The 24,769-nt window shown below is 48.3% G+C and overlaps 1 protein-coding gene and 1 pseudogene across 1 annotated transcript in view; one reads left to right on the top strand and one right to left on the bottom strand.

The window, feature by feature from the left end:
* LOC142560037 (A disintegrin and metalloproteinase with thrombospondin motifs 18-like) overlaps window positions 1-24,769 on the top strand; it is a 149,918-nt gene that overhangs the window by 40,951 nt on the left and 84,198 nt on the right. The gene's annotated exons all lie outside the window — the stretch shown is intronic.
* Window positions 476-649, bottom strand: LOC142562585 (U2 spliceosomal RNA; annotated as a pseudogene).

The following is a 24,769-nucleotide window of genomic DNA, read 5'->3' as shown; positions in this document are numbered from 1 at the left end:
AATGTAGCGAAACTACGGATTAATAATTATTCGACGTGTCATTTGGAAAAGAGGAAACGTACATATTTAATCAACCGCAAAGGGATCTAAGGATAAAAGTTAAATAAATGTAGACGTGATAAAATTTTGTTTCAAAACTCCATGCTTGTTAATTTCGCGATAATGAGTTGGTTATTACAAGATAGATTAAAAGCCAAAGTCTCATGTTTCAATTTCGCGGCGACACTCCGGCGTCGGTACGTCATTTCAAGGTATATTTCAAGGTATTTCTATTTTCTGATTTGCGCTATTGTGACTCAGTGAAATTTCTCAGAACTTGCCAAGTTCAGTGTTTGTTTTTGTTTCAATAAACTGCGGTAGATTTTGACCGGTAAAAAAAGAAAGAAACGAACTAGGACCGAGTAGATGAGATCGAAATCCATGAGGTCACGGCGACCTGATGCAGGATCTTCGTCCGCAGACGTCCGTAGACCAAAAATCGTGGGCCGATCCCGAAGATAGCGCAATACCGGGCCGACCCGCGGCTGAGGTGAAGCAGGATTCAAGCACTTCGCCAACTTGCAAAAATAATATATTGGGTCCAAATACAACCCGTATCAAATATTAAGCTGGTAAGAACAGATACTACACTTTGACCCGCGTCGGCCATCTCTACGTTCGCACCGCCTAGCTCTCTTTTTCGGCGTTCCAAGCGCTTGCGTATCTCCTTTCCATTCCTTCCGCTCTCCCGTGGTGGCGGTCCCGTCGAAACGTCACCAGTGTCCAGTTTCTTCCTTCTCCTCGAGGCGCGGCGGTCGCATCGGCCACGCGAATATACATATATATATATATATATATATATATATATATATATATATATATATATATATATATATATATATATATAATCGCGATAAACGAGTCCGTATCTATATTCAAAAATTTGTTTCACCTCTGTGTCATATGCTAAACAGCTTCACTGGTAATCCACCTTCACATGATGGAATGGCTCATGATTTTTTTCATATTTCCTGGTTTGCCAAGCCTTTGATAAGAGCGAAGATTTTATTTATTTATTTATTTATTTATTTATTTATTTATTTATTTATTTATTTATTTATTTATTTATTGCCCCGTAGAAGCATAATATATTAGTTCACCTGAGGTAACTTTCTCTTTAGTGTCCACTAAACGGTGAGGTCGTTTTACTGCGCAGTCAAAATGAGTTGGCATATCCTGTGTTGAGTGTTGTCATGCGTATATTGGACAACCACGTCCTCGCATTTGATGCGATTCATTTAGTTGCGCGAGACCAACGTTCCCCCTTGTCAATCACTAGCTGCGTCGCGATCTCTCACCGAGCACCTATAGAATTTCGACGCCCGCACACAGCGTATATCGTCACGCTCGTTTGTACATATAATACGCAGACGGAAGCGAAGCGAGAGTGACTTGAGGTCACCGCGCCGCTTTCTTCTTATTCGTTCTTCGTCTCCTCCCTCGTACCGTTGATATAATTTCTCCTCGTTTCTACACTTCCTTTTTTTTTAACATATTTTCTTCCTCAGCATTATCGTCGACACGGCGGCGCTCTGCCCTCGTCCTTTTGTCCCAGCAACGATGACCTCGCGTGCCTCAGCGCGCGCACGCGCGCGCGCGTGTGTGCATATCGCGCGTCTATAGCGCGTCGTTCGCTATAACGCACCAAGCCCATTCAGCGGCGAACTTTTTTTTTTTAATTTCGACTCGCCCTCGCAACCTGGCCGCTGCCAGTCGCTCGTCGCATTATACCCGAGCAGCTCCCGACGCACTCGCGCGGGCGCATAGAAACACCTCGCGCATACACAGCGCGCCGAAAGGGATGAAGGCGAGATCCGCTGTGTGTGTCTGTACGCACTCGGTTCAATCCAGCGACCTCTCGCTCTCTAACGGAACATAGCGCGTACCGCGCGCCTCGACCGAGGAAGTGGGCCCGTGTTACGCATTGTGCGCCCAGCGTTGGATTCAGCGCCTCGCGCGGCCCGGCTATTTAGTCGCGGAGGAACGGCTGTCCATTGAGCACGCTATGCGCCACGATAGATTCGGCAGCAGTGAATGGGCTGAGCGCTCGACCGCGGGGTTTGTATCTCCATCACAAAAGCAGTCGCGCAGGGCGAGCCTCCTCTCTTCGCACACCCTCCTTCCCCGCTGGCCGTGCGCTTTTAAACCGCAGCTCTCGATGCGCGTGTACGCAGGTACACGTGGAGACGCTAGACACCAGATGAGCGGCCAGTGCTGCGCAGGCAAACGCCGGTACAGCTAGTGCTTGGAGGACGGCACCTCACCATTAAAGCGATAACCTTCTCAGTAATTAAGATATATAACGCCAGGGCTGCACTCTTAGAAAAAGAAAGCTGCGGTATAGTTACTAACTGTAGGTTGCGAACTGTTTATAACACATGTTACTAACGTTTTAGTAACTTCTGTTAGTAACGGTAGCGTAATAACAGTTGCTAGCTAGGAAATGTAGTAACTGTTACTAATGGATCGCCTCTACGGCTCGAAAACCTTGCAACCATTATGGACGCATAACGTGGCACAGCTTTCAGATAAATGAAGCTACGGTAACATTATATATTGCACAATCACCCAGCCCAATACACGGCGGGCAAGATAGTATAGCCGCCCGTTACTAATTTACTTCGATTGCGTTTGTAGGACCGTATGTATTAGTAAATATATAATATATCTAGTAAAAGGTTCATAATTGTCTGTGAGAGGTAGAACTCCTGCAGTTACTAAATTGTTGCTTGCAGTTACAAGCATCTTTGATCGCTTTTTTTTTTTTTTGTAAGTATGCATTTGTCGAGCTAAAATGGTTTACTGGCGATAACAAGCTTGCAGAAAATTTAAGGTTATTGATACGGCGCAAAATCAAAGCCCTGTATAATATTGTTGCGGCAGTAGCAAATGACGGTCACCAGCCAATCGGGAGGGACGAGCACGCTGTATGCAATGTGAACGGTACATCCCCAACAAGATGGGCAGGCAGTCTATAGTTGGCTGGCGCTCATCTTCAGAACTTTCGAAGGCATAATGAAAGGGCGAAAGACAGAAGCACGACAGGATAAGGCTCTTATCCTGTCGCAAGCGACTTGTCCTGTCCTTCTGTCTTTCGAATTTCCGTTGCGCTTGGGTATACTGGTTGGGTATGCGATGAGTATACCGGAATCGTTTGTGAACAGCACATCGACTCACGAGCAGGAGGCGTTGCCATATGCGCAAAGGACAAAATGTATGCACAACCGTACGTCCTTGACTCGCAAGAGGACAATGCCACCGACTATGGGGATGTCTATGCCGTTAAAACAAAATACGGAATTGTGATATCCGCTATGTATATATACCCAGGCACACCCAAGTGTGATATCGAGAAGACCATGATCACGCACTCTGCATGGGTTAGACGTGACGACACTGTCCTTGTGATCGTCGTTGGAGACATTAATGTGGTCCCTTCAAAACCAGACAAGAAATATGGTTCCATCTGTTTGCGCTAGAAGAGTTTGGTTTGAAGGGCCACGCCAATCCAAGTCACTCAACTATCTCAGCAACGGCCGTGTATAGATTTAACTCTGGCCAAGAATCAGTCTAAGGTTGTAACCGAACCAGTCAGTGTATATATCACAGTAATCACAAAGCTACCGTCACTACACACCATTCCCAAATGATGAAAATAAATACATGCGCGTACGCTTGTCTAACCCTGTACGATGTGCTAAAGTTTCGCTGGTCCTCCGCCTTCACAGCGTGGAATGATTCCTCAATTTTCTTTCTTTTTTTTTTTTTTGCCCCCGTTGCAATGCGGCCGCCACGGCCGGGATCGAATCCGCGACCTCGAGAACAGCAGTGCCACTGAACTACCGCGATGGGTCGCGGTAGTTCAGTAGCCGCGCCAGCACAACTCTCAGTGTGGACTGTGTTGCCCGTTTCTATGGCGATACGGAACGCTGCTTCGGTAGCGCCTATTCTACATGGCACCGATTCGACGCGACGACAGGCGAATGGCCCAAAGGCTTCTTTTGTGCGTCGCTCGCTGTGGACAGTGCGCAGACTGCAGTGTATTGAGTGGACACTGCTATGTGTGCGTCGGTGACTGCCGGTGATTCACGATTCCGATGACCCCGTGTGGTTCAATTGTTCCACTGACTAGGCGCTCACAAACGCAGTGAGCATACACTGGTGCGCACCCGTTTGTGAATAGTGCAGCTTCGGCTTCGCGGGTGAAAGTACCGAGCAACTGCGCGACCTGTTACGATAGCGGCTTTTTTTTTTTTTCTTCGTCTTTCGCTTGGGCTTTAGTTCGGTCGACGCCCAAACAAACGCAACAGTACGCACGGTGAGAAAGTAACGGTTCCATTCAGCGGGTTCAGCGTCCCCAGGCAACACTGGAGTTGTGACAGATGCTGTCTATGTAGTGAAGGACTACAGTTTAAATTCGACCCATTCTCCGAAACAGTGCAAAAAGAGAACGAACCAAGACCCACTCGGGCCGACATTCGATACCACAAGAAAGACGTACCACGTCGGCCCGAGCTTTGGCCGTGAACGGCTCTAGCTAACGCCCACAGGGCTAACCTTGCACACATACGCAAATACCCACGAAATTGGACGGCCGGATGGCCGCTGTATAGGATTTAGATTGGTAAAAACGCCGTATGCGTGATTCGGAAGGTATGGGTTCGGCTTCCGCCCACAGCACGTTATTTATTCGCCCACTTTCATTTACCATTTACGTTTCTGTGAACACTTTAAGCAATTTTCACAAATCGCTTGTGGCTCATGGCATAATTAAAGCCCTTGAGGTGGCCTACTCGAAGAGGCAGACACAACTTGCACGAGAAACCGAAATGCACGATCGACTAACTGACACAAACGCACTAATTAAGTTTTTGTCTAATTATCTCGGGGCACATATACGACAATTTACAAATTGTGGCCAGGGAGTTCGCAAGGCGGATCCACTTGGAACAAATTCTCAGGATGTCATCATATCTTGTTAACAAGATATCATGTAATCTAATACGGCAGGTGCGAGGATGCCAAGAACAGAAATGTCATGTCACCATTACATTCACGCGAGCGAAGAAATAAAGAAATCGTACTGAATTTTTCGTTTGCTTTTTTTTTATGTACGCTTTCAGAGCTTTCGGAGAACGTTTCATGTTCGACAACATATTCCTTTCCGGCGAGCGTTACTCACAACTGCGTTTATGCAATGGGCTTTGTCTCCCCGCAGGAAAGTCTTGAACGCGTCCGGTTGGGTGGGCGGAGTCGCAGAGAACGTGAACGTTTTTTCTCGATGTTAAGATATAAAGAACGATCTTACTGAGGGATACGTTAAAAAAAAAGAGGAGGCAGCGTGTACTCCTGTTTTACTCCCTGTTGGCGCTTCTGCCGGGGCAGCCTGTTCACGCAGCTCCAATGCGCCTCTTTCTCAAAGCGCAGCTGCAGCGAATCTAGGCCCTCCTATTGCACTTGAAGGAGCGCTACCCGCAAACACGACGGTCGAAGTCAAGGCTTATTATCATTTTTTAAATTATTTTTTTTTGTTAGTACATATTTGCAGCCAGAACCGTAGTTTGTCCACGTTACATATTTACCCCTCTTTTGTTCTTTTTGTATTATCTGCGCGTTGCTAATTACAAGACCACAGCGGAGTGTGCGTCTACTACGCCCGAAAACAACAACAACAGGAAACAAGCACAATGCGCCTTTTGTTGTTTTATTTATTTATTTATTTATGTATTTATGTATTTATTTATTTATTTATTTATTTATTTATTTATTTATTTATTTTTTAAGCGTCAAGAGAAACACACTATAACAAGCCGCGGAGTCCAGTGGCTATAGAGTCGCGCTGCTGAGCCTGAGGTCGAGGGTTCGATCCCCGGCTGAGGCAGCTGCATTCCAATTGGGGGCATGAACGCAAAAATGCTCGTGTGTCGTGCAGTGGGTGCACGTTGAAAAAATCACAGGTGGTCAAAATTAACCCGTAGGCACCCGCTACGGCGTGCTTCATTATGAAATTGCTATTTCGGCAAGTAATACTCCACAATTTAATTAATTAAACATAATATATACATATTTTTTTAATGCACTCACGAAGCAGTACAAGAGTCTATAGGCAGAGCAAGCAAACAGGCGGAGTTATCTGTCAGAAATATTTGTTTCAAACAGTGAAGCGTCTCACAAACAAGAGCCGACGGGAACGATTTAGTCAAATCTTTCAAAGCAGCTCAACTGACTACCATTTCAAATGCAGACGAGTAGTGTCGGTAAAATGTGGGTAGACATCGCAAAGACGGTTTATAGAATGCGTTGCGTTAAAATAGTTCCTTTATTCTATTTTATTTCGCCTACGCCTAATCTGCGCGCATCACATAGACGGCAGTTGATTAAACGTGCTAATTCATTAGGTAACCTAGATGGTACGTATATATTTTGCGCATCTATCGCCATTACAGGCCTAGTGGCCAGATGGAGTTTGTGAAGTATGACAGTCTGCAAATAGGCAGAGCAAACATATAAGCAAATTAACCTTAGAGCCTGAACCAATCAGCCCGAGAAAAACAGAAGCGCCTTCTCATGAGTAATTATTTTACAAAAGAAAAATATGTAGCGCTAAGGGCCACCCTTTTCGCAAGCGAGTCTCGCCGTAAATTGCCTTCGTCGGGGGCAAGAAGTCAATGGCCGAAGGCGTCTGTCAACAAACAGGGCATGTCGCTTCGCTGGCAGCCCGTCAAGAAAGTGTTTTCATTCGCGACTTTGAAGATGTTGCCTTGGGGAGGCGCTTGCTTGCGCAGTATATAGGAGGGAGTATATAGGTGTCGAAAAAGTGTTACGTCAACGCTCGCGCGCACTTCTGTTGCTTCCGTCAGCAAGCGTCTGGAGGCAAAGTGTTTACGCCAGCCCACCGTCTGTTTTCCCCTTAAACTTCCAGTACGTGTCTCGTTTGCTGTTGTTACACCTTCCCACTCCTCCTCAGTGGGTCGTCGTTTCGCAACGGAGACCGCAAATGGGTGAGCTACAGAAGCGGAGGTTAAGCGGGGTTCGGACATTTGATAGTGCCAAGCTCCCGCGCCAGCCGTGGCCTCAGAGATCGGAGGGGCGCCGGTGCGAGGTCGGAGGCCACATGCCAGCCATATGGAGTTGCGCTGCGTTGCTGTTGTACGTAAAGCCTATAGTTGTATGCATGGGAATTCCGGGAAGTGGGGGACTTCGGATTGACATCTTTCTTGGAGAGCCAAGACGCCACAATAAGACGCGTATGGAGAATAGCGTTTCGTGTTAGGACGATTGAAATTTGAGCATATTGATAGGGATTAATGTCACTTAAACGCAGACGTGCTAACTCCGACACGCTAAGCATACTAACCGAAATGATGGTGTCTGTGTTGTACGTTTTTTTTTTTTTTGCTCATACTTTCGTCAACGTGTTGGCAGGCCCGCCTTTCAAGGACATGACCGTTTCGTCTGCTGCGCAATTTTTCTGTATTACTACATAACGACAATTTCTATTAAAACGTAAGCCCTCGTGCTGGTGTGAACTGTTAACATCTCGGATGACTGAGCGTCGGTTTGATTCGCATATTTTCTTCGTTTACTTTTTGCACCTTTTTAAATACTTTTTAAAGAAAGCACCATACTATCTGCTCGTGCTGGAAATCGTCGAACTTCATCACAGTGCCGAGGTAAGTGGCTACGTGATCACCTTTCAATGGGTACCTAGCCATTGTGGTGTTTTTGGCAATGAACTCGCTGACAGTGAGGCAACATCGGCCTCCTCTTCCTCTGATGAAGTGCGGATTGCCTACTCGCGAACTGACACCAACTCCATGATCAAGGCACTAATGCAGGACCTTACAAAGGCTTACAGAGCCCACTATGACAACATTCACAGACGTCTACATATGATTGACCCAGACGGTAAATTCTGTTTGCCCCCGAAGCTTACACGGAGCAAAACATCATTGCTACACAGGATTCGGCTCGGCGTTGCTTTCATCCGTCGCTACGCACACCTCATCGGCCAATCGAACAGCCCTGATTGTGAGCACTGCCAGATGCCCGAAACACTGCAACACGTACTGTGCGACTGCCCAGCATATATGCTGGAGCGAAGGACGTTAGACAGTTTCCTAGCCAGCGTTGGCAGACAACTACTGTCGGAGGAAGCTATCCTCGGCCGGTGGCGGCTCTAGCGAGACAACTGTCTCATGTACATAAGCACTCACCACTTCTCTTATCATCATCATCCATCCCAATACTTTCACTCCCCTTCCCTCTTCCCCAGTGCAGAGTAGCAGACTAGAGCGCACTAGCTCAGGTCGACCTCTCTGTCTTTCCTATCAATAAATTATATTTATTCATTCATGTTGCACCTTATGTGAGTGAACAATATTACAATATATATTACGGGAGAACAAATATTTCTTGTGAAGATTTCATCCAAAGAAGGCTGTACGTATTTGCGCCGCTACATTTAGGCCAAGCATCGTCCGAGGAAAGCCCAACCATCCATTTCTCGGCGTCCCTATAATGTCGCAGAGCTCTCTATGGGGAACTCGTATAGCCGCTGACGACGGATTTCGCTCTATATAGGTAATATCTTAAGAAATTGCATGGCGCCAACCACGCTTGCCGTTTAGTAAATAAGGTTCAGTAAAGTGGAAAGTAGGGATAGTTGGTGAGTGATCATCATACCTTGCTGGTGAAGCAGCGCACTGACACGGACACAGTGAAGACAAACAGGAAAAGACAGCAGCGAGTGTCGTCTTTTCCTGTTTGTCTTCACTGTGTCCGTGTCAGTGCGCTGCTTCACCAGCAAGGTATGATGAGTAAATAAGGCTTCATACCCCGTTCTCGCGTCGATCTCGTTCAATGTCCACTAGAGCGCAATTGATTGATTGATTGATTGATTGATTGATTGATTGATTGATTGATTGATTGATTGATTGATTGATTGATTGATTTTCCCCACGAAACGCGGGGACTGGGCTGCAGTAGCGTTTCGCGTTGTGAATGTGCCTGCTTGTCCATGCGTGCACCCACGTGTCGTGCGCACTGTCTCAACCGCGGTGTTCCATTCGTGTCACCCCCGTTTCGGTGGCTGCCGACCTTGGCTCGGACAAAAGGAGTCAACGTCCGCCGCGTCATGTGTTCCGTGCACAGGCGGGTCAGGGCCAGAGACGCTCCGCGCTTCCATACCGTGCGTGCGTATACCCGCGGATCATCGCGCTGCTCGTCCGAGTGCCCAGCCCGACGTGACTCTTCCCCTTCGTCCGACCCGTTTGTTTTGGGCTCAAATTGTCCGCGGAGAGTGAGAGGGAACGACCACAGTCGGGTGCGCGCGAGTGGATGGATCGACGCGGTGTCCTACATGCGGTGCATGTGTATACGTACGCGGATCGTGACAGTACGTATAACATACGAGACTTGCGCGTGGAGAAACTGGGAGTCTGAGGGAAATGTTGACACACACAACTGCGGAAAAATCACTGAACCATAGTGAGGTGCCACACACATGCGATGACAGGCATCTCGGTAGACGCAGCTATTTTTGTCTTCACGACAATAGGCCTAACGTTTTCCATACCGTACACATGCGTTATTTATACACGTGTGTGTCATTTCGCGCATTAACCTTGTCGTCTGGAGTAGCGCATGTTAGGCGTATGAGGCAAACAGATCCAACACTTATTAAAGACCCTCTTTCGCTCAATTATTTCGGGTTGTTCCGAGCCTGCTGGACGACTGCGTATGGTCATTAGGAGCGCTACTTTTGAAAAATATGTGCACGCGTGAAACCTCGTATCGCATTGTCTGCTGGTCACAGTTTCTCGTTCTCGCTGTGCTGGGTCTTCCAGCTTGCGCACTTCTCGTTCCATCCTCAAGGCTTTTGATTTTTGCGTCTTGCACTTGTTTGCACAGCTCTTCGCTCTTGTTGCCTCGATTTCGACTGCACGTATATATTCCGCGTTCCTACCGTTCCGTGTGTCTTTCCCGTTTTACAGCGATGACTGTGTCGGACGCTGGGTGATGCCTAACTGCTACAGGCAAGTATTTGACAAGGTAGATGCTATTTGTCGCTTCTGATTATTCAAGCCATGCAGGGAAACAATGGAAAATATTTTTAGAGACACTAAAGAGAAATACTTAATAAGCGTACACTGACTGAATAACTTTTCATAAGCATATTTTCATTAATTTCGAGGTAATGCGTTGATTACGAGCAGATCAAATGAAACTCGAAGCTCCCTTCCTCGAATTTCGCGCCGGAACCCCAGCGTCGTTACGTCAATTTGACGTCACGTATTTCAAAGTACCCTTTCTTTTTTTCATATTTGGGCCTTTTGTGGCTTAGCAAAAGTCCTCGAAACTACCCAACTTCACTCCTTGGTTCTTTTATATACAATGTAGCCCATCCTTGCCGATGAAAAAAATAACTAAGCCCGAGTAGACGACGTAAAAATTCATGACGTCACGGCAAGCTGGTGCGAGAACTTGAGTGCGGCGGCGTTACCTGTATTTCGTTCTTGCGTCTTTTCTGGCGTACCAAGCCTCTTCTCATGATAACAGTTTTTTTTTATTGCAGGAGGATAGTTCACTAATGAGGCTCAAATAATTGTTATTTTTAGTGTACCTTTAATAAATTGTAATTGATTTCAGCCCCAAATAAAAAATGCAAACATATAGATTTAAAAGCCGCCATAGGGAGACATATATTAATATGAAAACTATAGACCTGTGCAAGAAAGGTTGAAGCGTTGGTGGATAATTGCGATGAGGTAGATATGTAGTAGTATAAAGAAAATCAAGGCCGCACCAAAGTTACGTGGGAAAGTGAAACCAGTCAACACCGCGATCCAAAGTGTACGGGCATTTCTAAATATGAACTTATCTACGCTGTTACGCGCCCTTCCTAACATCAATAGAAAAAAGAATAAGATAAAAACGGCGTTGCCACGGGCGTCGTAAGACGCCCAACCCTGAGAGAAAAATAAAGAAAAGGTGCTGATCTCGGGCGTCGAACGTATGCTACCGGCGCCCCTGAAACGAGTGCCTTTTGCAAATGTCTAGCCGAGCGTCACGTTTGTTTGACATGCCACACTGGGCAAGATCACGGTCACGTGTACGTTTCCATCGAGCGGAACTGTGCAAGTTCCACAGCGTCTGGAATGTCGAGAGCAGAGGGAAGGCAACGAAAACAGCTGCTGAGGTGGAGGGGAGGGGGGGCGGGGGTGAGAGCCGTCGCAGAGACACTCTGTAAATGAACGAGGCGTCACTGCGGTGCAGGAAAGCGCCGTTTACTACACATAGAGCAACTTTCGCTGGCGCAGGAAAGCAAGAGTGAAGGGAGGGGAGGCGGCGAGCAGACGGCTTCGGGAGCGGGGAGAATCCGCGAAAGGGCCGCCGCCGACGGGGAAACCCGGAAAGGTTCAGTTTCAGCAAGCCGACGACGGGCGCGCTCTCCGTGCGTGATGCATCTCTCGAGGAAACGCCGCCGCTCAGACGGCGCGGCGAGGAAATCCGAACTCCGACGATCACAAGGCGGAGGCTATGCCGCTCCGTCTCGTCCCGCTCGAGCAGCAGACGGCTCACCAGCTTTTGAGATGGCGTAAGCTCTGTCGTGTGCGAGCTTCGCGAAATGTGTGCCTGTGTGCTTTCACCAAATCGTCGACTTGTTTGCTCGCCGTCTGCACGCCCCGCTTGTTTGACTATGTACTAACTCTCGGAGCTATTCGATCGCTCAATCCGACGAAACGTTTCCGCGCTCAATATGCGGCAAGTTGCGTGGTCTATAACAGACTGCATGTGCCAGAATGTGAGCAATAAGCAGAGATAAGCTTCTCAGCGTCCGCGAAAGTCACGTGGTGTACGGTAACGCGTGGTCGCAACGCCACAGCATCGTTACGCGTTGCCGTCGGAAACTGCAGCAATCGCGGTTCCGGCAGTAGTGCGGGAAATGCCTCCGAGAAAGCGGTGACAGCGCTTTCTCAACAAACCGGTGTTTCTCAACTACCCGCTCCCTCTCCTATTTAAACGTTTGCAAGGATTGCGGCATCGGCTTCACCTGTTCGCTTTCAATATTAAGCACGATGTTAATCTGTCTGGGTAAATTATACAGTACAGCGCTGTGCCTGAGGCGAATTGCTACCTGGGGGACGTTTCTGTTTCGCAGGAAGTAGTGACACGCAAGGTGTATAGCCAGAAACTTTCTGACCTGAAGGGGAACGAAGGGGGCTGCTTTAATCCCACGGTGGCGACCTTTGTTGGCAACGCCCATTATGTTATCTACGTCCAGACTTTCAGCGCCAACCAACGTGGCGAGTGAGAAATGTAAATTGTTCGTACACTCGACAAATAAAATATCAAAAGCATATTCTGACGTTTCGGCTCCCACGTGGGTCTCTATGCACAGTCACATTATCTCTTTATTTACTTACTTATCATGCGCCAATAACAGCATTACGGGGGCGGGTGTTTTAGTAAGTATACGCAGTAATACGACAAGCATTAAAATACGAATATCACTTTACCATTATGTTTTCAGGCGTGCATTAGCAACAACGCTGAGAAATAATTCTGCGGGTTATAACTATTAATAATTACCAAAAATATATTTGTTGTCAGCGCCACGGACACACGGTCATAGATAACGTTCACGTGATATTCCGCTACCTGGTACCCTCACGACCTCACTGATCCTGGAGTCACGAGCCAGCTGTGCCTTAGGTTATGTCCATGCATGCGTGCCGGTATATTGAAGACGCTTGAGGCGCGGCTTAGTAGCTCTAGACCATATAGCTGAACGCATTTGTAGGCGAATCCGTCTGTCTGTGAACCAGGCCCAAATACTGCCAACTGACGGTCGATTAGCCACTTTCACGTCCGTATATAATCACCAGTCCCATTAGTTGACTGCACGGTGGACGCAAGACAGTGACACCTTCAACTGCACCGACTCCGCGTCAACCGAACCTGCGTTATACCTGCAATTCTTGCAACCTAACCCTATATCCTCGTCACTCTATGTAATCTGCTATCTTTACGACGCATTACATGCTTTGAGCAACTCCGGCTCTTACCCTTAACGTTAACCTATACGTCATGAACTCGCTCTTGATCCCTAATCGACAGTGCTGTGTTGCTGTATATTTAACGTTAAGCCTGTCATTATCCTTTCCGTTGCTCGTTGCTCCGGTACTTACAGCTTTCTTCAAGTTCCTTTGTTAGCCTCCGAAGCTGGCGGCTTCTGTTTGCTTCCTCTGAGATCTCAGCTACGCAAACATCAGCCTTGTAAGTGGGTCTGTTCGTTTTATGTCAGGTCGACCTCTGCCAATGACAAACAAAGCAATTTGACCTCGCGCCGCGGGCTTTTAGAGTGTCGTTTGCTCGCCTAACTCTCAAGAGCACATACGACGCTTACACGGACTTGCCTCTTCGGCGCCTCGTGCCTGTTAATATAGCTTCAACAACGCTGCGCGGTTTTAGCGAGCACGAAAGACCCGACTGCAGACAAGAAACCTCGCCGTTCATGCAGGCGCCACGCACGACCGGTCGAGCTGCGCCAACAAAGCAAAAAAATGGCGCAATGCGCGCGCGTGGAAAACGCGGTGGCCCCGCTGCAAAGCAGATCAGCGGCGTGTGCGACCACGCGCGGTTTTGCGTCGGCGCGTTCTTCGCCGACATCAAGGGCGGCGCCCTCGCTTCGTCGACGACGCCGACAGCGGAGACAAGTCGGTCTCTGTAGAACCGTTTCCGTTTCTCGGGCTCGGGGTTGTTCCGGGAAGCTTTTAGAGGACGTGTACGTATACATTCGGCTGTGGTCAGCGCACACGCACCAAGTGAGTGCTCACTTGTTTACCGAATGTCGTCGCTGGTATACTTTCACAACCACGGGCTTCCCGTCGGCGGCATTTGCGAGGCGAAAAGACGCAAACAGCAGTGGATGAAATGGGTGCGGCGAAAGTTGCACGGCTGCGCGCAGAAGACAAAACGGCGTTCGCGACTGTTTCCTGCAACTCTCTGGCCTTTTTGCCCTTTTCGTTGCTGCTACATCCTGTTTGTCTGCACGTGCCAGCGGGCTCAAGCAGGAGTCCTGATGCAATGTTACTTACAAAGACATTAGCCGCCAAGAAGCAGCCGCGCGATGCGAAGTGTGCAGCTGCACCGGCAGCCCGAATGTTCGCCGGACCGTATTTGAGCCGTTGGAGTGGGGGCGTTTGTCCCGTGCTCAGTGGCGTTGAACTCTATTATGCGCTGTGGAAACGAACCTAAATGCACAGACGATCGGGCGGGCAAACTGAAATGCTACGCTTGACTTCGTTGCGCGCTAAGTTGGCCCATTAGAACCTCAGCCTATGATAAAAGAAACAACACTAACAACAGAAAGAAAAGGGCGCATTTGGTTTGAACATGAGCAATCTGTGCAAATGAGAGACGCTGCGTTTGTGCTTAGGACTTCCAAAGTACATTTACAATGCCATATTATACATGGAAGCGCGAATCACACACCTAGAACGCCGATTTCATCTTGTGACCGTCCAGACTTTCTTAAGGCTACGTGAATCACCGATAAGCAGCTGGCAGCGAACAGACACAGCATTAACGAAAACAAAGCTTTATTTTGTGTAATATAGAGGAGTTCAACGTGAACAATTTCTTTTCACGCATAATACCACAGCTATTTGGTGTAGCCAACGACTAGCAGTGGTGTGTTTGAAACCCGAAAATATCCGTTATATTCTTAAGGGACGTCAATGAGAACGGGAAATGCCGGTCTCGGTACGGTGCTGAAAATGCTACCTAGGCAATCCTGGTTTAGATAACACAAAACACAAACGGAAGTCTGATGTGCATTCATGCACAAGAAAAAAAATTAAGAAGACGTAGAAAAACATACACAAACCTTGACGGGTGTCCGTCAGTCCTGGAACTTTGCAGGGGCTTTTCTGTTCTTTTTCCCAGGTGAAACTGAATTTCTGGCCGTCCTTATCTGCAATGACAAGTTTGTGCCACCTGTAAGACTGAAGATTTGACACAAGTAATATTGCATTGATACTAGAGGCGCTTTAAAATATACTTTTTGAAATGTCGATGTTTAAGCGAGAGCTATTGACAATTGTGAGGGCTGCTGTGGAATGTGCACCGAAGCATCGTGTGGCGTGTATCCATAGCAATCTAGTTCACTTGCATATTCGATGCTCATGCCCGCCTTTGAGCTCCAAACTATAGCAGCCATGTGTTGTGAAAGAGGCCAATAAATGCGTTACATAAGCAGCTGCAGGCTCAGCTGTAGATGTGTAATAGACGTGTTTATCAGGCTGCTGTATGTTAGTTTATTAGATGTGAGTGGCAATAGATTTGCTGATGGCAGGAGAAAGCTGTTTGAAGCCAGAAGAACAAAGCTGAGACAAATGCGCGTGCCATCCGTCATTCCCACGATGGCTGAACAGAGATGCTTGCAGTTATAGATACTAGCGCCACCTCTAGTAATTCTTGAGGGAAATTCTGTGAAAGGTGAAAAAGAGGTGCCACGATGGATGCCAAAACGTAACTTTCGTCGTTACATGCTTAACTAAAAGGTACCGAAATTCCCGAAACGTTGCAGAAGAATATCCACCGAGGTAAATTTCGGACAACGACGAAGGCTCACTGACCTGGGCGAGCTTGTTCCGCAACGCGTGAGATTGGCACAGTTTTTCGGCACGAGACAGGCACAGTTTCCCGGACAACGCAAACACAACCGCAAGCTGTCCTCGCAGCACGCGCAATGCGCTCCACCAAAAAGTAGTCCGAATAAAATTGGCGCACTGCCTGCAAGACATGCATCACTGGGGAGGTCGAAGAGCACGCGTGGCTTTCCGCAGCAGACGGTCAACATGCGTTAACGACTGCAGCGCGGAAATTGGGCACGAAGAACGTTCTTTGTCGCGAAAATCTTTGCGTCCAGCATGCGGCGCACTGCTTCAACGACTAATCTAATCTGACCTAATATGACGAGAACGTATACCATCTGCTGCTAGACGGTCCCGAGCACCTTACACACAGACATAGACTCCATATGAACTTCGGTTACCTGATCAACAACAGCCTTTTCACTTACAAAGGTGTTAAGGCCTATGGTCATCAACAGCTGTGCATCAAAGAACATTGAGATATCTTAAACGCTCCTTTGAAGACACCGATACATCTGATGTAAAACCCGCAAATGCGCTTCACCGCACACATATTCTGACTTAAGCAAGGGCGCGGACCTAGGGCTATAGGTTGTTAATTAGGGTGTCAACATGTGGACTGGTGATATTATCCTTGACGAACCTGCGTTCCACGCATCGCCCAAGTTTTCAAAATACATGTCTCAGCTTTAGCAGTGCGACAAGCGGGAACGCTGCCTTCTTGTTGATACCAGCGGACAACATTCTGTGGCATTCAAGGGAAAGCTACAGGGGCGGAGCTTCTACACAAGTGTTACCGCGCCAAGTAGTCCGGCAGAGTCCGACAGCGCTTTTGATTACTCGAAACAAATACTGAATAAGCGTAGATCGCACTTGCGACGGTTTCGCATTTGCCCAAACGCGGGAGAGAAAATCCGGAAAATACACCGCACTTTACGTGCACTCATTAGTGCACGTGTCTTATCTCGCTGTTGTGAATAAAATGTTGTTATGTCTTCATTTCCGAAACATAAACTAACGCGGATGATATGCGGTACTTTCTTTTTCTGGAGTGCTTTTAATTCCGCGTGCGTTGCCTGTGTAGCTTTCTCTTCACTGCTACAGAAAAGTTAGACGTGTGGTAAAGCCTGCTAACCGAATTTCGCGTATCGTCCATTGTACCTGGTAAGTTTGATGTGTATGCGCCGCACTTGCGTGTGCAGTGCACTTCCGACATCTCCAACTTATAGATTGTCGCTACAATTTCCCCTGTTTTATTTATGCTTTACATAATGCAATGATTTATGCTTTTATAATTTATACGCATTTAACATCAGATGCAACAGACGTCGCCAGCAAACGGCGACAACGATTTCTTTCTTCGTTTTCGCTTCGAGAATAGTAACAAGAAAAAAAAAAAATTACCGACGATTACGTTACTTCCTAATGCGAAATTTGAGCGCAGCAAATAAGCTGTTTCACCTTTTCGATAGATTGAGGCAAAGAAATCGAGCAACACATGTATGCGCTATCACAGAATTTTTTTTTTATATTTCCCGTACTCCTGGATCATCTCGACGGCGGCGACGGTAAGCTTCTGCTTCGGCGGCACGCACCTCTGGATTCTGACGGCGACGGCGCTGGGCCTCTGCTCTGGCAGCTCGTTTAGCAGCAGCAGCAGCAGCAGCAGCAGCAGACGGAGGACTTCCATCGGTCGTCTCGCTCATGGCTCAGAAAGAACTGGCAGATAATTTCGCAGTGGCGAACGGCAGCGGCAATTTCGGCTCGGGCGGTGCACATATACAGATCCGCCGCCACCGATCTGGCTCTCTGATTGCCACCGCACAGGGGTTGCATTGGAGGAGGAGCGAAGAAAGGAATTAAGTTCGAGCCGGCGCTTTGACAACCGGAGACTCGCAGGAAGAGGGGGGAGGGGGGCGGCGTGTACACCCAGCGGCAAACGACGGGGGCAGAAGCGCGCGCAGCAAGCGGACAACACGATAAAGGGAGGAGGGAAGAGATAGCAGCGACTGACTGATGCCGCTGACGCCGATAGTGAGTCAACCCCAGCTGCGGAGTTGGTTTCAGGGACAACGCCGCCGATGCCGACACAAACAATATGATACCCTCGCTTCCGCAGCGCTAAGAACCAGGTCTAGCCGTGGGAAGGTGGTCACGTATTCGTCGACGTGCCGGGGCCTACGTGAAATAACCGGCGCGTCGGCAACTGAAGAGCACCCTATCCGCCACACAAGAACAGGGGGGGGGGGACCCTTTCCTCCTCTTTCTGCATGGCGGCAACGGTGTTCTATGCAGTCACGTTATCTTGACTCTCTAGCGGCGTCAGCGGCATCCAGCGGTATCAGTCGGTCGCTGCTAGCGCTGGGGGGATGAAAGGGGGGCGGAGCTGGTTACGAGGCCGACGACAACGCCGACGACGACGCGAAACCCAGGAACGGACGCCAAAGAGCTGCGCTCTAAAACATCCCAGCGAAGGGGTGTGCGTCAAAATGTACAAAACGGAAGAAGCGGACGGCACCGCGACTCGAGGGCTCGGGGGGGTGAAGGTGCCGATTCCTCGAAAACGATCACCTTTCGAAGCCAAAATGGCGACGCAAAAGCGACAATTGCGCCACCTGTGCGCGCCACAATTGAGAGAGAGAGAGCGGATAGAGGAGGGAGGGTGGCGTGCGTGGTGTGGCGAGGTCTGGAGCGCATCTGCGTGGCCGCGTGGCCACAATCTCGATTCGCGGTCGTCGCAAGCCCGCGCCGTTCGAATAAGGTCAAGGAGCGTCTCATCCGGGCGCCAGTTTCCACGGCGACGCCGCAGGCTATGCCTGCACGTTCGCCGGCGCTCACGCATTGTTCGCAGGAGCAGTTTCATTGCGTCTATTTCAAAGCGCGGGAGGAGGCACCACGCTCTCCAGACAACATTGCCGCTGTTTCGGTTCCCCTACAAGTGCTGCCGACGCCAGCCGCGCTTGGACTACGAAAGAACGAAAGGCACTGTACGTTTCCGCTCGGGAATTCCAAAGTACGTTTCCAATGCCGTATTGCACCTGGAAGCACGAATCCCCACCCCTGTTACGCCGATTTCACCTTGTGACCGTCTGTAATTTCTTAAGGCTATATAAATCACCGTTGAGCAGCGGGCAGCGAGCGGACACAGGTGAAAAGGAGAACCCACCGCGAGGTTGCCCAAGCGCCAACTTTGAACCGCTGGGCAGAAGAACGAGCAAAGAAAGGGCTGCAGAGACATATAGCAACGCGTAAGGGAGACCGCAAAACAAGACAAACGTATACCAGACACAGCCGCGAAATACGGACTGTGCTAAGTACTTTATCTCTGGTAGGGGCAAGTCATAATCCTGAACTTTCATAATATATTGTCGCACATTCTCTCAAAGCACTTCTTTTCAACATATATAGGGACTCTAGCATATAGAAAAGACAAAATACAACATAGGGAACAGCGCAAACAAGTATAAGAGGTACACCACGAACATAGTTGACAACAGAAGAGACAAAAACCTACTATTTCACAATGTCACCCACGAAACACTGCACTTATAAGCACTTGGATATGATTGAAGACATGAAAAGCAGTGTTTACTATGAACAGACCCTAGAGTTAGCAAGAACCCAATGACTCAAAGCACATATATAAGAAATAACTCGAATATACAAAAATACTAGTATAGGAACAGGTATTAAGTGCACCTCTCCGTTCATTACAGTCAATAATTTTGCTGACTAGTGTCGCAAGTAACGTTCCGCACCATACAACCAATTGGTCCTGCAGGTATATCCAGATTTGCATTATAATGCGTTTGAGGACAGCACACAATGCTCGTGGTGGCTTACCGCTAATTCCAGCGAAGGAACGGCGGCGCCACAGCAAACATCTACGGCTGCAAGTACTGACCTTTCAAACAATGAGCAATTCCTCATTTCGTATGCGTCTGTATGTGCGCTGAACCTGTGAAAGACAAGCACCCGAAGTGCACGCGCAACTACACATTCTCGCATAGCGCGCGTTTGTTTGTGTTCCTGGTTTCAAAGGAAGAGCTGAAAACAGCAGAGGAGGTTTACTCGCACTGGCCGTTACAACGGAGCCGCGTGAGACGCATCATTTCGAACCCCTGTGATGGTCCTGGCTCTGTGGACTCCTAGGCGAGTTGCCTGAGATATGGCTTTCGGGCGAAGTTACACTGCCGTAGTATTCCTTTCCCTCTTCACCCATCCTCTCTCCTCCTTAGGAAGAGAAAAAAAAATTATCAAAGTGATGTCATTTTCGACATTCTGACCTGCTGACATAACGTCTAAATATTCGATCGAAATCGTTTCTCCGACAGAGTCAAATACGCAACTCCGCTTGCGCTTTCCTTCGGCTCCGTTGTTCGTGTCAAAGGACCACAGCCATTTATAGCGAAAATTTTCGATACCGCTGCTGTCGTTGTTGCGATCTTCTGGGGTCACAAAAAGCACCTGTAGTATTATGGCACACCAGCTTCTTAGAAAAATTACTAGATGGAACTGTGGCGCCTCTGGCTACGGGAGCTGCAAGCATGACATTTCAGCCGGTATGGGGATAATGAATAGAACACATTTTTTTTTTAACTTCTTCCTTCTGGTTTTAAACGTCTTTGCGGCTCTGCATATCGATAATTTTCAACGAAAAATCGTGTTTTAAATACGAAAATTCACAACGATTATGCTTGCGCGCAGAGTGTCAATCCCTTCTGCGTTTAGAAATTCACGATTGCTTTGAAATTAGGGCCAATAAAGGCACATAGAGCGTGGTAAATAAAGTCACAAGCACGTATGAAGCCACGAGCACGGAGGTCAGACGAAGCCACGTACTAAGATATCTTGCACATGGCAACACGGACCTAACTAGCTTCTCACTGTGACGGTTTTCCAATACAGCGCCTATAGGATGACGTGAGTGCATCGTATTCACTGCCGCGGGTAACCTGCTTCATTGGAGGAAGGAAAATTAGGAGGGGTCCCTGCCCTACAGCTACCGGCTGTGTTAGGAAAGTGTTGGAACTGCGCTAGTTGCAAGCGGACGAGTGAGCTGCTCGATATGTGGTTCACCGACATGGCGCTAAGTGTGGCGGCGCCATTGAAAGCCGCCCTTAAGGGCGCGCCAGAGTTCCCTCCAGTAATTTTTTGTAGGAACCCATGTTTTCTGGCACATTCTGCCCAGCATACCGGTCAAACCAGGCAACAGCAGCAGCGACATCGACAGCCGCAGCCCACCGGAGTCGCTCTCACAGGAACGCTTTCTAAATCGGTCTCGGGCGAAGACTCATTCGCAACGGCCGCATTGTGTCCCCTCCGCAGCGCAAGCTGTGCCTACGCCAGCGACCACGGACAAACACGCAGAGACAGAAACACAAGCTCTCGGTTGCAGCTACCCGCCTTCCGTGCCAGAAGAAAGGATGCGAACGATGCTCGGGTCGGCTCGTAGCCGAGTTAGGACACGACAACAATGACCACAGCTACGCGGCCACACCGTACACGCGTCGCTGCACTTCCCGATCGAGTCGCTTCCCTCTCCTTGATGTATGTTTCTCGTCTTCTGGGTTGTCCAGGCCATTGTTTCCGCGCTTCTGCCTTGACTCGTTTCACTTTCGCCTTTCCTTCCTCCTTCTTAACAATATTGTATGTTCTTTCGCTGTCTTTAGCTTCTTTAGCCACGACAGGACCGAACTGTGACGCCTTTTCGCTTTTGATTCTGTCGTCTGTTGGCCGTCCGCCAGACTGTCAAAAGGAGAACACTAGCTGATACTTCTTTGCAGTCACTGTGCTCGGATGTGCGTATACAACTCTCTGGCGCCCTTGACGTGTCATTTCCCTTGGAACTTGAACTTTCTGTTTGCTTGTGTGTGTTTCTCTTCCTTCTACCTTTGTTATTTCTTTCTTTTTGCTCTTTTCTTCTCAGCATGCGCTGGAAAACGGTCGACCAGAAACCGATCGATGGGCGGTTCTTTCCGTGGGTGGTCTCTCTCCTCATTTATCGTCCGCGCGTTCTTCCACCCGCAAAATAGGTGCCATTACGGCTCGCTGAGCAGCCTCAGATATCGAAACAATGCACCGTCGATTTCTGGGGTGCTTACGCTAATTGGCGGCTAGCTGCCGAAGGAGGGAAAGAGGCTCGCTCGGACCTCTAGAGCACTACAGCGCCGTTTCCAAACAGGACCGCTCGTCCTTCCCTCTCGTCTTTCTTTCTTTCATTTCTCTCCATCACTCCTCTGTGTAGCTCTCAGCGTGCACTCTGTAGGCTGCAGAAAAGCATAATCTGTCCAGCCGTAGTTCCTCAAGCGAACATAATGATGACCTCAATGACTGACCTCAAGGGCGATCCAGCAAGAATCGCAGGCGATATTTTTTTTATTTTTTACTGTTATTTTGTCCATGCTTCTATGAGGAGCATTTGTATGTAGATCAATTATTATTATTATTATTATTATTATTATTATTATTATTATTATTATTATTATTATTATTATTATTATTATTATTATTATTATTATTGAAAACATGCATAATACAAACAGAGGGAAATAAGTGATAAACCTAAATAAAGAACTGGCAATTACACCTCAGAAAATAGCACGGCACCTGCCTCCTCTTCAGAAAGGACAGAGAGAGAGAGAGAATAAACATTTATTCTGAGCAAGCGCAGTCTGCGCCCTAGGTGGGCGGCCTCCGTATTCCAGGTAGCCGCGGGCCATTGCCACAGAAGTCGAAGATAGGAAGAAGGGAAGTCGAGAGGAAAGAAAAAAAGTCAAGGAAGACACATCGCAAAGACTACGGTTAAACAACGTTAAAGAAGGGAGCACGGATAGGAACAGGAGAAAGAAAAATCACCACGGACTGCACCACAGATTACAACCGTTCGGCCACGCTCGAGAAACACCTACGACGTAACATCTCTCTCGAGCGCCGCGTAATTACAATTGAGAAGTTGTCGCGTCACTTGTGACACAGAACTAACGTAATCCGCACGCTCCGCGCATTAAGTGGAAACGAGATCGACTGGGCACGACACGCTCGCGGCTTGCAGCTTCGCCGACGCCGACCGTTTTCCCGTGGAACCTGCGGGCACGGTGGAATATTGCGACAAACGCCGCGACACGGTGGCATGCATCGGGGATGTCACGCGCAGGTCGTGTCGTGAGGAGAGCACGCGTATCGACGCAATCGGCAACTGACCGCCTCACGACCGACATGGCTCGCGTCTCTCGGCAATGAAGCCTTTTATTTTTCGTGCTCGGCAAACGAGGCGTGAACGTTGACGGCGCGAGACCGGCGCAGGCGGCCGAGACCGCCATCGGGACACGCTTCCGAAACGGCACAGTGGAATGGGGGGCTCCACATGGAAGGTTACGGAGGAATTTTGACCACGTGGGGTTAATTTTGACTGCCTGGGTAGTTAACTATTACTAGACAAGAGTATTTCGCATTTCGCCCCCATCAACAATGAGGCCGCCGCGGCCGTGACTATGCCTCTACAATTAGTTCCTCTTATAAGTTTACATTTAACTTGGGGTTGGATCTTACGGTGCACTGGGTATAGGCGACCTTCTTCGGTTTCCACGTCCGCCGCTAGCGAGTGCACTATACGAACACAAATGACCGCAGAGCGCCAAGTCGTGACACTCCAAACCGACGATGATTTTATGAAGAGGAAACAAAGTAGCATTAATTCGCATGTGCAGAACCAGCGTCACGGGGCCACCTTATCATTTCGCATGACTTCAGCTTCTTTCGATTACATTCACGCGATCAAAATCACAAGCCAGCTAAGAAATAGAGAGACCCCGTTATTTATCAGGTTATCCACGCTTCAAGGTATCATCTGAGCTATATATATATATATATAAATATATATATATATATATATATATATATATATATATATATATATATATATATATATATATATATATATATATATATATATATATATATATATATATATATATATAGCAGAGGGTTATGCCCGAGCAAAGTCAACCGTGTGTCGATATGTCTTAATAATTTGCGTTTTTCTGTTTGCGTAATTATTGTTTAGTCAATACAATGGAAGCAGCTTTTAATTATCCGGGGTGATCATTTTCAAGTTTTCCGTGTCACCCTGGAGATTCATTTCAAGTGGATACCTCTGGAAGACTCGCCGGCTAAAATTCTCAAATTGCAATATGTGCCATAACGTAAATAAATAATATGCAACCGATAAGTGCAGAGTCTGCCGGAGGGAGACGGAAGATTACACGCACATCTTGTGGGACTGCGTTAAAAATCCAGAAGAAGCAAAATCAAGAACGAAATTAAATTAAGTTATAGGGTTTTACTTGCCGAAACCACTTTCTCATTATGAGGCACGCCATAGTGGAGGACTCCGGAAATTTCGACCACCTGGAGTTCTTTAACGTGCACCTAAATCTAAGTACACGGGTGTTTTCGCCCCCATCGAAATGCGGCCGCCGTGGCCGGGATTCGATCCCGCGACCTTGTGCTCAGCAGCCTAACACTATAGCCACTGAGCAACCACGGCGGGTAAAATCAGGAACGCTCCCACCGCGGCTAGAGGCAGCCGCGAAGAGCTACGACCGAGACGGACAGCTCTGGGCCGTCCAGCAGGTCCTCGGGGCCCTCGAAAGGCAGGGACCCAGTGAGCCGGCAACGGCGAGCGGAGACCTGCGCCAAGTAACGGCGACTTCGTAGATGACGTAGGCCCTCGTCTGCGCGCGCGAGAGCCCAACTGCAGGCATAAATAAAGTTGGCTCCAATCCAATCCAATTATACAGAGGCAGCGCTGTTGATCCAGATTTCGTGGCACCTCTGCCAGGTATTATAATGGTGCTGTACTTGTCGAACTTTAGCTTAGCAGAAAGTCTCCAGAAAAGAAAACTCTCTACCCACCGAGGATTCAATCCTCGGTTCTCGAAGTATACCAAGCTTCATTCATGCATTCCTGCCGTGATCGTCTTTATGTCACCATTATCGTCGTCGGTCCAGGTACTGTTGTGCTGCGTGGCACTTGGAAAGATCGTGGACCTACGCGGTGATCGCAA

This window comes from Dermacentor variabilis, chromosome 10, assembly GCF_050947875.1.
Source record: "Dermacentor variabilis isolate Ectoservices chromosome 10, ASM5094787v1, whole genome shotgun sequence".
Lineage (NCBI taxonomy): Eukaryota > Metazoa > Arthropoda > Arachnida > Ixodida > Ixodidae > Dermacentor > Dermacentor variabilis.
The sequence above is the reverse complement of the archived record's forward strand: the minus strand, read 5'-3'. Positions and strand labels throughout refer to the sequence as shown.